The sequence below is a fragment of the Megalobrama amblycephala genome, linkage group LG10, assembly GCF_018812025.1.
Source record: "Megalobrama amblycephala isolate DHTTF-2021 linkage group LG10, ASM1881202v1, whole genome shotgun sequence".
NCBI classification, from domain to species: domain Eukaryota; kingdom Metazoa; phylum Chordata; class Actinopteri; order Cypriniformes; family Xenocyprididae; genus Megalobrama; species Megalobrama amblycephala.
The window spans coordinates 7,247,253-7,261,904 of NC_063053.1; the positions used below are offsets into that span (position 1 = coordinate 7,247,253).

At 40.8% G+C, this 14,652-nt stretch overlaps 1 protein-coding gene across 2 annotated transcripts in view; it reads left to right on the forward strand.

Annotated features, from left to right (window-relative positions):
- The window catches only part of lzts2a (leucine zipper, putative tumor suppressor 2a), a 79,836-nt gene that overhangs the window by 49,100 nt on the left and 16,084 nt on the right, over positions 1-14,652 (forward strand). Inside the window, exon 1 of one of the 2 annotated variants that reach the window (XM_048204233.1) lies at positions 4,108-4,349. The exons of the other annotated variant lie outside the window; for it this stretch is intronic. The gene's annotated coding sequence lies outside the window, so the exon portion shown is untranslated. Of the gene's footprint in view, positions 1-4,107; positions 4,350-14,652 lie in introns of those variants that run through there. 2 annotated transcript variants of the gene reach the window in all.

Genomic DNA, 14,652 nt, shown 5'->3' on the forward strand with positions numbered 1-14,652 from the left:
AGTATCTCCAGAGCCCGCTCCAGTATCCCCAGAGCCAGCTCCAGTATCTCCAGAGCCCGCTCCAGTCTCTCCAGAGCCTGCCGCTCCATCCCTGTGCGAGCTGCCAGATGATGCGGCCTGGCTAATAGACTTTTTCTCTGAGCCAAGTTCTCCAGTCTCCGCCGAGCCAAGTTCTCCAGTCTCCGCCGAGCCAAGTTCTCCAGTCTCCGCCGAGCCGAGTTCTCCAGTCTCCGCCGAGCCGAGTTCTCCAGTCTCCGCCGAGCCGAGTTCTCCAGTCTCCGCCGAGCCGAGTTCTCCAGTCTCCGCAGAGCCGAGTTCTCCAGTCTCCGCAGAGCCAAGTTCTCCAGTCTCCGCAGAGCCAAGTTCTCCAGTCTCCGCAGAGCCAAGTTCTCCAGTCTCCGCCGCCGAGCAAGCAGCGCCAGTCTCCGCCGCCGAGCAAGCAGCGCCAGTCTCCGCCGCCGAGCAAGCAGCGCCAGTCTCCGCCGCCGAGCAAGCAGCGCCAGTCTCCGCCGCCGAGCAAGCAGCGCCAGTCTCCGCCTCCGAGCCCTCAGCTCCAGCCGCCGCCGAGCCCTCAGCTCCAGCCGCCGCCGAGCCCTCAGCTCCAGCCGCCGCCGAGCCAGCCGCTCCTACTATGAACTGTGTGTTTGTATCCTCCAACCCAAAGACTGTTTTCCCTCCCTGCCTCCCTCTCCCGCCTCCTTCCATTTGTCTCTACACGTCACCTCCACCTCAAGCCCCCTCGCCCAGATCTCCACCTCGGACCTCTGGGCGATTACCTACACCCTGGCTCCAACCTCCCTCGTCTCCACCGTTGCCCATCAGTCCTCCAGCCTCACAAGTCTCCATCCTGCCCCCGTTCACACCTTGGTCCCTCGTCAGCCTGCCCTCCCCTCTGGACTGCACTCCTCCGTCTCCGCTCCGTCCCTCCGTCCCTCGTTTCCAGTTGGCTTCCTCACTCCCCCTGGTGTTCACTCTGTTGTCTGTCGTCTGTATTCAACTGCGGCCTTCTGGAGCCCCGGCTGCGCTTCGGTCGGTGGAGCCGCTGGTTCCGCCATCTCCCGCCGGTCCTTCAGCGCCGCCTGGGCTCGGCGACAATTCGGCTTCGGCTCCTGACCCGCAATGGCCGCCCTCGGCTCCTGACCCGCCATGGCTGCCCACGGCTCCTGACCCGCCATGGCTGCCCACGGCTCCTGACCCGCCATGGCTGCCCACGGCTCCTGACCCGCCATGGCTGCCCACGGCTCCTGACCCGCCATGGCTGCCCACGGCTCCTGACCCGCCATGGCTGCCCACGGCTCCTGACCCGCCATGGCTGCCCACGGCTCCTGACCCGCCATGGCTGCCCACGGCTCCTGACCCGCCATGGCTGCCCACGGCTCCTGACCCGCCATGGCTGCCCACGGCTCCTGACCCGCCATGGCTGCCCACGGCTCCTGACCCGCCATGGCTGCCCACGGCTCCTGACCCGCCATGGCTGCCCACGGCTCCTGACCCGCCATGGTTCTTGGACCTGCCCTGGAGACCTCCACTCCAGTCTACTCCTCCCCCTGCTCCGGTTTGAGGTCTCCAGGGCGCCCGCCCCCCGGTTGTTACATCTACGGCGCGAGGACGCGCCTACCGGGAGGGGGAGGTACTGTTACGGATCCCTTGTTTCCCTGGACTCCATTTCCCAGAATCCTCCTGTTTCTTCACCTGCACTCACTTCCCTCGTCAGCTCCCCATCGTCACTCATCACCAGCACCTGGACTCTATTGTTAGCACTCCCTTTATATTGCACTCACTCCCTTCACTCCTCGTCCGTCTTGAATGTTGTATAGAGCGTATGTTTGGTTCTCCTTGCCTTTTTGTTCAGTAAAGATTACGTGTGATTGTGGAAATCCGTATCTGCCTCTTCTCTACACCAGCATACCATAACAACAGGTGATACTAATTAATGAACCAATTAGTAACAAAGGTAACAAATAAACTAAGACTAAACAAGCATGTTGTTTCCATCACTGTCATTTGGTTCGTACATTTTTTTTAATTAAAAAATGTTTAAAAATGAAGCATGATTGGCCACTGATGGACATCAATAGACAAATTAAAGTAGTAAAAATGTGAAAAGTACATTTATATAAAAGTCCACAGGGCCAGACATGCCCATAGTTAAACAAAAAACAAAACTAAACAACAAAACATGCTCTCTTTACAAAGTTTGCCTTGGATCACTTTGCATGAACGTTTCATTGTGATGTCATGGCACAACAGACCCTTTGTGGTGCTTTTGATGTGTGTGTTTGCGGTGACGGAGTGTATTTACTATGCTCTTTCGTATGTTAAAGCATTAACAAGGCATGTGGGCATGTCAATGTTTAGAGTGAGTCATGCATTGAAGTCCCAGCATGCCTTGAGATTAACATATATCCCAGGAAAATCCACTAAACAGACGAAGAGATTGACTTGATTGGAGAGGTTTTACTTTAATCCAGTTAGTGAACAACAAATTCTTTACACACAGCATTTACCTGTGTGCGTGCGTATGTGTGTGTGGTTCAGGTATACCCTACGTTATGTAGATGATGGCAATATCCCAAATACTTGTTGGATGTGTCAATTTTTTTTTTTTTTTTTTTTTTTTTGCAGAAAGTTTTCTGTTATGGTAGGTTTAGGGTTAGGGGATAGAATTTCCCCATAAAACATGAAACCCAATGTGTGTGTCAGTCCTATTAAAGCCTAACATGTATGAAACAGTAGTTAGACAAAATTTGAACTTTTTGGAATGGAAGAAGTATTGAACCAAAATAATAATAAAAAATCTTTAAAAAATTTTTTGCATGTGTTTTAGTAGAGTATCATATTTGATACGTCAGGCTTTTATGGCTCATATAGTAGGAGAATATGGAGCAATTTGCTGCAGTATCTGATATGCACATGGCCAAAACTGCTTCATGAAGCTTCGAAGCTTTACAAATCTTTTGTATCAAATCAGTCGTTCGGAGCATGTATCAAACTGCCAAAGTGACACCCCCCAGTGGTGAACCATTGCAATTTTGAAACACTTGTGACGTAACAAAGCCTCGTTTACTGAAATCACGTGACTTTGGCAGTTTGATACATGCTCCGAACCACTGATTCGAAACAAAAGATTTGTAAAGCTTCGAAGCTTCATGAAGCAGTGTTTTGAAATCGCCCATCACTAGATATTGTTGTATAAAGTCATTATTTTGTTTTTTTGGCCAACAAAAAGTATTCTCATTGCTTTATTACATTAAGGTTGTAGTCACATGAACTGTTTTAAATATGTCTTTAGTAGCTTTCTGAGCATCTGAAAGTGTTGATTATCTTGCTGTCAATGGAGGCCTCACTGAGCCATTGGATTTTATCAAAAATATCTTAATTTGTGTTCCAAAGATGAACGAAGGTCTTACAGGTGTGAAATGACATGAGGGTGAGTAATAAATGACAGAATTTTCATTTTTGTGTGAACTAACCCTTTAACATGATTTTTCTAAAAAATTACGTAATCAACTAAACTTAAGTAGCTTCAGTCTGGTAAGTGTCCATCTTGAAATATTACTAACAATATATTCTTATGTTATGTTAAGAATATATTTTATATACAACTACATATTCTATAAGCGAACAATATATTCTTAGTCATTCTTACGTTTACTTCATAAAAATCATTTAAGATTTTACAGCAAAAAGAAGTGTATTACAACCTGAAGGGGGACTTTATAGAATTACTTAAAGGCTTTTTACATACTAAAAGAATATGAAGGATCAATCAGATGCCAGAAGGCATGCAGGAGATTGTGTACAACTGGTTTTACAGCAAAGTTTTGATCATGTTGATAATTTAGAGGCCTTAGAAATTTGCTTATCAAATATGATACAGTAGGCTTCATAGGGTTAAAGCAGCTGCTGAGGGTCAGTTTAAAAAATAAAATGACAGTCCTTCCATTTTCCACAGATATTATAGTTGACATAGATGAAGAAAAGGAAAAGGTAGAGGAAAGAGAAGGAAAAAGAGAGGGAGTGAGCATGAGGAGGGATTAAATGTGTGTGAGGATGGGGGTGGTGGAGGAGGAAGGGGCCACAGACAAAGTGAGAGAGGGAGGAGGGTTGCAGGAGAAGGGGGCGGTGCTGTGGCGGCAAACAGCAGGGAAAGAGAGGACAGGACAGGACAGAGAAAAAGGGGGTTTCTACCAGAGAAAAGAGAGGAAACTTTGGCATGAGCTGGAGGAGCAGAGAGAAAGAAAGATAAAGAGGGAGAAGAAGCAACTCAAGAACTGTGAGCAGACTGGGATTGTACCTCCAGAACAGACTGGGGAGACGCGAGGAGGCAGCCATGCAGAGCACTATGGGTATGTCAGCAACTCGACTGTATTTATTACACCCTCCCAATGCACGAGAGTTCAGATTACCACTGCAGCTCACAAGAGCTTTGAAGTGATGTGAAATGAATGATTAACTTTCTTAAAGCTGATCACACTGGGGTGAGAAGAAGCTCTTTGAAGTTTAGGAGCAGTGTTAGTGGTTTCCTCTGAAGAGAGATCTGTGTGAAAACGACTGCATGGTACAAAGTTAATGATAATGTGTTGTTTTGAGGATAGAGCAAGTTGGCTCTGCTACCCGAAGGGATTTTTATTGTTCTATCAGAGTTCAAAAGGCACAGTAGAGATCTCAGTTATGTTTCATTTAAGCGTGAACCTTTTCTATTTATGTTTCTCCTGAAATTCCAACTCTTTGGCGAAATAAAAATAGACAAAATGAAATGATTGTCGATATACAGTAAGACTAAAGAGCTGTAAGTTGTGGACAACAAAAGCTTACAACATGATCCTGGAAGAATTTAATGACAGATGTTTGAGTTTATATTGAGAATTCTAACTATTGCAGACTTTATTATCTTTTCGAATTAGACTTTTTAATGAGTTTATTGAGATCTTTTCTGGCACTTAAGAGGAGACACGTGAGATTGCTTTTCCCACAGGAGAAATATCTAAGCATGAGGCTTAAACAAAAGTCTCCATTCACACTCATTTTAATGTCTTTCTTGTCTAGAAGACATAAGTGAGATATCTTTTGTGGTTTTTGTTTCCTATAGGTATTTTTATCTGTTGTAATGAGTGTTTGTTTGTAGCTGGTTTGTGTGTGTGTGTGAGAGAGAGCAGGGCCTTGTGAATATAGTGATTTACAGAACTGAGTTAAGCTGTTTTATTTTTGTTTTGTGGAGATTATGCTGTTTAAAAGCAGTGTTTTTGGAAGTGTACCCTTAAACATAAAGGTTCTTCATTAGCATATATTTTTCCATGAAGAACCATCAATTGCACAAAAGGGTCTTTAGTGAGAAAAATTGCAAAAAGGTTCTTTACACTAAGAAAAAATGGTTCTTTTAACCCTTGGTCTTTAGTGACCCGGGACGTCATTCACTACCCTCCTCCTCATTCATTTTTAAAGTTAGACATCAACCTTCTTAGTATTCCTCAATCAATTCATTATAAACAATATAACAAGAAAAAAATAATAAAATTCTAAAAGAATGCCTGTTTTTCCATTAATTTTTTTTTGTAAAAATTATATAGGGTCGCTAACGACCCGAGGTTTGTAACAGTGTAAGTATATATATATTTTTTGCACAACAATAACTGAACATTTGATGACTGAATAAGTGCAATTCACCTTTATTCCACAAGGTGGCAATGTCTGATACACAATGATGAAGTTACGTTTCACTAGAAACAAAAGAATAGGAAGAAGTATCATCAGCAAATCTTGAAAGTGCCCTGCAGAGCAAGTACTGAACGCAATCAAATATTAGTGTCACTGTCACTCGATGGTGGATCTGGTGAAGAAACTGTTTTAAGAATATGTTTGAGATCGCAAATATGCAGCAGATACTGAATGTACTGGGAAATGAGCTCTGAGGAGGACAGTGATGATGGTATAAAACAACTGCTCAAACTGATCCCTTCCAAGCTCCGAAAGGTAACAAATATTCCTCTGTTATTGTTACTCTAATATCAGGAGAGTTTTATATTATCGCGACAGTTAGAGATTCATCTGTTTTAGATATAGATCCGGGTCGCTAAAGACCCGAATATGTAATAATGATTGGCGAAACATTTATGCATTTAAGGATTAAGAACTGTGCATTGAAAGGTTATTTGGGGTTCTTCTTTGGAGTAATGGTTGTTTTTGTTTGCTTTATTGTGAATGTAAAGTAAAAAGTTGGTAACATTTTAGTATAGTGAACACATATAAACTATTAACTATGACTTTTCCCTTAATAAACTCCTAATTTACTGCTTATTAATAGTTAGTAAGGTAGTTGTTAAGTTTAGGTATTGGGTAAGATTAAGAATGTAGAATAAGGTCATGAAGACAAAGGCATTAATATGTGCTTAATAAGTACTAATGAATATCCAATATTCTTGTAATACGCATGCTAATAAGCAGCTAGTTAAAAGACCCTAAAATAAAGTGTTACCAAAAAGTCGATGTATGAACAACTGGCCTAGATCGGAATGTCCGACATACACGCATACGCTCCAATCACTCCTCGCCGAGTGCTTACACAAAGCTTCTTCAAACTAGTCAAACACCACTAAGCTTCTTGCACAGCTTGAGGCCTGATCTATTGACATTTCGTTTTCGAATGGGATGAAGTTTAGATTGAAGCGCCCCCAAGTATATTGAGATTGCCGTTTGTGTTTAAATTGGATGTGACTCAGCTCGTGGCACATTCTTATACAGTAAAAGCCTGAAATAGAGCGGCCCGTTCCTGCGTGTCAGCAGCGTCCATGACTCCACTCCAGATGAGATCACCTAGGGGGGTGGAAAGGTGCTTGCGTCAGTGAGTCGGAAAATAATAGATGAGTTAAATCACTCTCATATGTTACAAGGCTCTGAAATACAGCCTTAGTAAATGCGGTCAGCTCACTGTCTCTGTAAGGACAGAATGTGCCTCACTGTCTAGCTATGCCTCACAGGTTTAGGTTCTCCAAAACACCTCGTACCATCTCCTCTCATCACTTTACTGTTTCCATTTATGAGATGCTTTTATGTGCCAAGTATTTATGTAAGGCTTTAGCTTCCTGCAGACGTATATACAGAGGGAGAGCTCATTAACGTCGAGTCAGTCTCAGCTGACTGCACTGAATCACAACTTTCCATGCCACTCTTTTCCTCTCCGTCTGAGCTTGGCTGGAATCTGTTGGGACAGTGTCTGTATGTCCACATCCTCTTGCGGCTGGCCTCGCTGCGGCGTGTTTGCAAGTTTCACGACCAGCTCCAAGGTTGTCTTTTTTCTGTTTGCGGCTCCTGCGTGGTTCACCATCTCTGCACTTTTGAGATGAATTACATATTCATGCTGGCATAGTTTGTCTGAGGCCACGCTGGTTATGTAAGCGCTGGTGTGGAATTAATTTACCGGTATGTGCGCTGTGCCACTTTTCCCTCCGACTGCAGTGCATATCTGCACTGTGATTTCAGTTTGATCATGAGACGGATGATTATGGCTTGTCAGAAACACCACAAGATTGTTTATTTGCCTCTTTCTGCTGATGTTTGGTTCAGAGAGCTTTGAGAGGAGGCAGAGAAGCCATTTTGAGAAGATCAATGGCCACAGTCAGTAAAGAAATACTTTGATTTGAAGAACTCAGATCATTCCTTCATGAAACGGGGGCAAAACACAACTTTCTATCTCTAGCATTGTTAATTTTCATTTATTTTCCTTCACTGTAAGAAATGTCTTGTTAAATATATGGTAAAAAGTGGCAGCTGTGATTGACTCACTGTAAAATATATGGGATTAGTATTTCTGGTATTACAGGATGGCATATCGGTGCCTGTATATTTTACAGGTTATAACTGAAGTAATATAATGCTAATATTGAAATACATTTGACCTTAAAATGAACCGATAACCACCATAATAATGTAGATGGTAAAAAATGTCACAACATGACTTCATCGTAAGTGGCCTGTCCATAAAAACATGGTCAATATTCATATATAGACAGGGCACAGGTTCATATTCACAAAGATGACCAGCACCACCAAGGTAAAAACACATGACAATAAAATAATGCAATAATAAGTCACTAAATAATAGAAAATGTAACACAAATCAGCCTAATGTATATTAACAACAAAAACAATGAAAACAAAACTATTTAAATAAAATGTTTAATATAATTTATAATATAAATCTGACAGTGTTTTATAGTAAAATTAGATTTAATGTGATGTTAAACCATTTTTTTTTCTGTATGATAAAGTATTGTACAGCTATTTAAGAGGATTTTTTACTGTAGCATTTTTACAGTCGTAAAATTTTACAGTGTATGTTTTGTTTTCAGCATTATCAGATAAAAGGTACCATGGTATTTCAATAGATTTTTGGACACTGATTTATTTGGAAGTACCATGTAAAGAATATGGTAATGAGAAAGGGTTAGTTTGACCCCATATGAAATTTCTGTCATTAATTTCTCACCCATGTCATTGAAAGACTTTTGTTCATCTTCTGAACAAAATTAAGATATTTTTGATGACAGAATGCTGTTAGATTTCCTTCCATAGACTGTCTTCGCAACTGAAACGTTGACGCTTCAAAAAGTTCATAAAGATATCTGAAAACTAATCCATATGAATCGAGTGGTTTAATCCACATTTTCTGAAGAGACTTGATCACTTGTTATGATGAACAGATTTATTTTAGGCTTTTACTCGCATATATTTACTTGCATATTTCAGTTGCGAAGACAGTCTATGGAAGGAAATCTGACAGCATTCTGTCATCAAAAAGATCTATATTTGTGTTCTGAAGATGAACGAAAGTCTTATGAGTTTGGAACGACGTGAGGGTGAGTTAATGGCAGAATTTTTATTTTGGGGTGAACTAACCCTATAAGTGCTTTTTGAAAGGGATTTACACTAAAAATTTTATTTTGAAGCTTTGTAAAACACAAATGGGCTACAATATATACTGTGATTATTCAACTAATCTGGATAAGTATTTGGGATTATATTTTTATATATCAAAAACTTTTTGAAGAATTTGAAGAAACATTAGCTCATAGTCATTTCTGCTGGGCAGTAGCTTGTCCTTATGTGCTCTTCAATAAAAACCAAACCTCTCTTTCCTCTCCCCTGTTCATAACTGAAGGTCTGGATTTCATATTGGTTTTTTGTTTTTTGTTTTTTCAGACCGCATTTTAAAAACTCCATCACTTTATTACCTTCCTATCAGTGGCATCTCCTCAAAATGACCACTCTCACAGTAATAACAGTGAGGTGGAGCCACAGCTCCTCTCCGTTCTGCTGTTATTCCAAGTGTCTGTTTCTGACCACTGGATTGAACTGAATAATCATTAGTGGTTGGAAATTCCTACCGTGGCAAAGAGCAGCTGACTCAGAAACAACTGGCTCCTGGATGTTACATGGCCATTCCCACGCTGGACGCTTTTCTACTGCTTGCAAATGCCTAGAATTGCAGTCGGTCTGATTGACCAAGTATTGTTGACAAGAGCAGTAGTCTGACTAGTCTTGCGTAGCCAGACTTTCAACCTAATGCCTGATCTATTCTGATGCTCATTTTGCATACTTACAGAGGAAGAAGCTGTTTGACTGCGATGTAAAGCAGCTAATCACAGTTCATTGTTTTCATGTTCGTGGTCGGAACTGATATCACTATACAAAAACCAGCTTAGACAAATTTGGCACAATGGTGTAAGACCATAAATGGCTGTAAAGAACACACCAAAAATAGTATAAAATGTGCATACATCAGATTCTAAAAAGTAATAAGTGCTTATTATCTCACAGTCTCAAAGTAGAATATACAATTTTGCTTGTGGTTAACTAGTTTACCTTCTACAAAGTGCCTCAACTCTGAGAAGATTTTGTGTCACTAACATGGCAAGTCCAGTGATGAGTTCTTCTTTAAAAACTCTTGTTGTATACATATATTTATAAAACGGTTCCTATCCTTGATTCTGATTGGTCAATAGCTGTGTTTTATTCACGATAAAACACGGCTATGACCGCTTCACCCAACGGTTCTGTGTATCACTACACAACACCCTTAGCAACCACTCAATGTAAACGTTTGTTCTCAATTTATTTTGTTCATTGAAGCTTACTGTATTATGTAGAAGAGTATTGCGAGAAAGAGTAAGCAAATTTATTACCTGCGTTCAGATTTAGCATTTTCCTTCAGGTCAGTCCTATGTTCATAATACAAAATCTGTTTGAATGTCCGATGTATTATCTTGTCCTTTTAACAGTTAAGGGGTTTTCCCGTGACTGACAGCTCTAGTCAAAGCATTTGTCAGTTGCGTCTTGTTCCGTGTTCACAACAATTCAGTCTTTTCAATGTAAAAGTCTTCGCTACTGACTGACACACTCATAAAGACAGTCTTTGCCGCCATCTAATGGCGTAATAATGTAACTTCTGTTGCTGTTCACAGTCAGGGACTATTTTTTCTGGCAGAAGGAAGGTTTTTAGTAAAAGTTTACTTTATGAAAGTTGCATTGATGCATATTTTTGGCTTTAAAATTTGTATTGTGTGGTAACCGTTAAATAAAAGCAATAAGGTATGAGAGGCTAGTGCTGTATCGTGAATAAGTCACGGCTTTGCGTTGTGCCTAAAAATGCCCTTCAGCGGTGACCTATTCGCAATACAGCACAGCCTCTTGTACCTTATTGCTTACGTATCACAACCCTGATAACCTGCAGTCGTAGCCTGAATTTGTTCGCTTTACTAGTAAATTGCCTTTAAGTGCTCCTATTATGTTTTTTTAAACCTTCATAATTTTGTTTTGGAGGTCCCCTACAATGGGTTTATCCCCTACAACCTTGGATGCGTATCCAAGGTCAAAAATATACATTGAAGCATTACCTCTTGTCTCACAGTGCTTGAAAGAGTTTGATAAAAGATTTGGTTTCTCTAAGCCCCACCTTTTTTAGAGCCTACTCTGCTCTGATTGGTCTCCTCATCCTTTGGAAGTGCATTCAAAGGGGATTTGCTTTCGCAGCACAGCAAACAGCGTTTTTTTCGATATGTCAACAACACAAACCAAACTCTTCCAGGCCTCAGCTACAACTACAGTGTTTGAGGGCAGGTCAAATTAGACATTGTTCATGGGCAGCCAATGAAGGCCATGGATGGGCATTATGCAAATTTATCACAAACCTAGGTAGGTTTGTGCAGGAAGTTAGACTGGAATTACTGACGGCAAACTTTAAATCATTTAAGTGATTAAAGAAGTAATTTAAGAGGAGTTGTATTAACGTAGAACCTTATTTAGATGCAGTGGAGTAGACAATTCAAGTTATACTGCACTCTGAACCAAAAACAACTATTTAATAACTTGAAATACTTTCATATTTACATCACAATTGCATATTCTTTGTGAACTTGGTGTAAAAATGAAGGTGATTTTTAATTTATTTAAAAAAAATTACTTTGTCCAGATCACTCGGCTCCTGAGGTGCTTGCACTCAATCTACTTTATACCAGTCAGGCCATGGGAGGTTGTTCCCGCTGGCAGATGCTTAGTAATGGGCACCACGGCTGGCGTCTGGGCCTGTGCCAGTGAGTCTAGCACTGCACACTGGGTGAAACAAAATGTCCACTGTTGATTGGCAGGTAGTGTCAGTCCAGATGGCAGCAGCTCCTGTGTGGTATTGTGCAAATAACGTCGCCTGCTGCATCTCATTCTGGAGTTTGAGGCAGCCGGCTTTTTTCTGAAAGGCTCGCTGGATGGGATGCCCAGGGAGGCTCGGACAGTGAGACAGGAGAGATTGTCTTCGGGAGGTTTGTGAGGCGGCTCGGGCCCCTGTTTAAGGGGGCCTTTAATAGAGCCCATATGCTTTGAGATGCTAAAGAGCCGACCAGCCCCCTATCTTAAACTTTGAGTTTCCCTCTCTTACTGATTCTTTTATGAATTCCTCTACTTCACTCAGGCCTTTCCCTTAATGCGACTTACTTATGCATGTTCACTAACACTCCACCTGCTCGGGTTTTAATTTGTCTTTCTTTTATGGTCTATCTATCATTCATTGTCTCTCTTTCCTCTCTTCTCGGTGGAGTTCTCCCTTTGTTTTTGTTACAAACTCTGGCTCCCTCCCCCTCTCGCTCTCTTTCACCCCAGGCAGTGCACATGTAGGCCTCAAGTGTCATGGCAACAGCCCTAAACAGAGCCAAAAGCCAAAAGCCTGTAACAGCAACAGGTTGGCAGTGAAACTAGCAGGGCCAATAATGCTTGTTCTACAGGCAGTGTTTCCCTTCCGCTTTTAATTCGTTCCAGCATTTCAACAAAGAAACATACCATTAATTGATTCGAGAAGGAGAGCTACAGCGATTTAACATGAAAAAATGAGTTGCTTTACACAGAATTTAACAGCAGCCATGTGGTCTCTGGGAATCGTTGTTGTAGTGTCATTGTAAGTGCAAATTCACTATTGCCAAAATCAATTCTCAAACTTTGAAACTCTTAAGGCCCATTCACACCAAGAACGATGTATTTTCATTTATTATAATCGCACTCTGCAGTTTTGTTTTCTGCTGCTTTAAATGTTCAAAATCTTCTGTGCAGTTATCGTTATAGTTGTGGTGTGGACTCTGCTATTCTTTAAAGGGGACCTATAATGCCCCTTTTACAAGATGTAATAAAAGTCTCTGGTGTCCCCAGAATGTGTCTGTGAAGTTTCAGCTCAAAATACCCCACCGATCATTTATTATAGCTTGACAAAATTGCCCCTATTTGGGTGTGAGCAACAACACACCGTTTTTGTGTGTGTCCCTTTAAATGCAAATGAGCTGCTGCTCCCGAACCACTTTTCAGAAGAGGGCGGAGCTTTAACAGCTCATGCTTCGGTTGCTCAACAACAACAAAGCTGGAGAATCTCACGCAGACAAAATGACAATTGTCAGTAACGGTGTTCAGCCTTACATTGTTCAAACCGGAGTCGACACTGATGGAGAGACTCAGGAAGAAGTTACAGCTTTTAGAATGAAACTGGACGATTCTGAATGGTTAGTGGATAAATTTATGTAGTTGCTGTGGAGTTGATTCAACTCATTGACTAGCATGTTAATCTTTTGTGCAAATCCAGCGTTGAATTGACCCTTGTTTGTGAAGCAGTCCGGCATTAAATTGACGGCATGGCAACAACACTCTACTACAACAACTCTTCCTCTTCTCTAAAGAACTATAGCTTTATCATTATAGTTATCATCCTTGGTGTGAATGGGCCTTTAATATGTTGTGTTTTGTTTTATCATTCTAGTCATATTTTTTTTACTGTTTCTTCTATAAAACTAAAACTCTATGCTTTGGTAGTTGATAAATAAAATAGGCATGAACCTTTTGTGAGTTTGCATATAGCGTGGGACTTGAAGATTGGATTTATATTTGTTTTGTGGAGACACATTTATGTGGCCAAGTGTAAATGGAACAGTTTTAACAAATCGGACAACTGTCTGATCAGTAAAACGCATGAGGTGACCAGGTGTATCTTTATTTCTGTTACCACGAGAGCCCTGACACATCCAAACAAGTCTTGTATAGACATCATAAAGGAGTTAAGAAGACTCTCATCTTCCTTATCAATAAATCATACACACACTCCCTGTGTTCTCATTCTGCTTTGTTTTCCTGACACAGAGAATTTTACACGCATAATTAATGACAACACACTCAGTGCTTTTGTATGTGTGCCAGAAAGAATAATCCTTATTCGCAGACAGCAAGGCTGTGAAAGTGTGATCAGTGACTCATTGTCATCTTTCAGAACAAAACTCCTGACTGAGAAATGAAGGGATGAAAAAAGATACTGCATCTGTTTTTTTCAATCCATCAGAGCATTTTAGTACACACTGAGGAGGATATTTGGGTCCTCTGACGGCAATGACTCCCTCTCTCTTGCTCCATTGACTCTATTATTGCAAATGCGTCATTCATGACTAAACTCTGTTTCTCCAGACTTGGGCGCCGGTGGACTTTTCAGACTGGCCAACAGCGTAATTCAATTTATCAAGTCTTTAGCTAATTCATTTGAGCTAGTCTTGCACATTAGCTGATAAGGACAATGAAGGATTTATGTAAAAAGTGACTGACATTCACATTCCTGAAGCTGTATCCTGCACTAAAAGTATGTACTTTGCTGGTGATGGGAAAGTACATACTTTTGAGTATGCAGAAACACAGCATTGTGTAGACAAGTGTTCATTTTAGTGTTGTCAATCGATTAAAAAAAATTTACTAATCACACATTTTTCTGTAATTAATCACAATTAATTGCATATTAATATAACAATGTAAAAATTTCACACTGAATCTCTAAATAAATATAGAATATTTTAAATATTTGTACTATAGCTAAATGAAAGCTAATATGACCAATACCAATACTGCTACTGATGACTTTTTTTTTCAATTTTAGCCATTATTTATAGCCATTCAACATTACAGTATAATTGAAAGCCATAATTTAGGACATAACATTTAAAAGCTTTAAAAGTTTAAAAAATATAACAACTTTTAATTTAAGTGAACTTAAAATGATCTTCACATAAACTATAAACTGAATATGCATAATCTGTAAATTGAATATAGATTAATCCTTATTAAAGTTATTCGGTCAAGAGCAGTTCG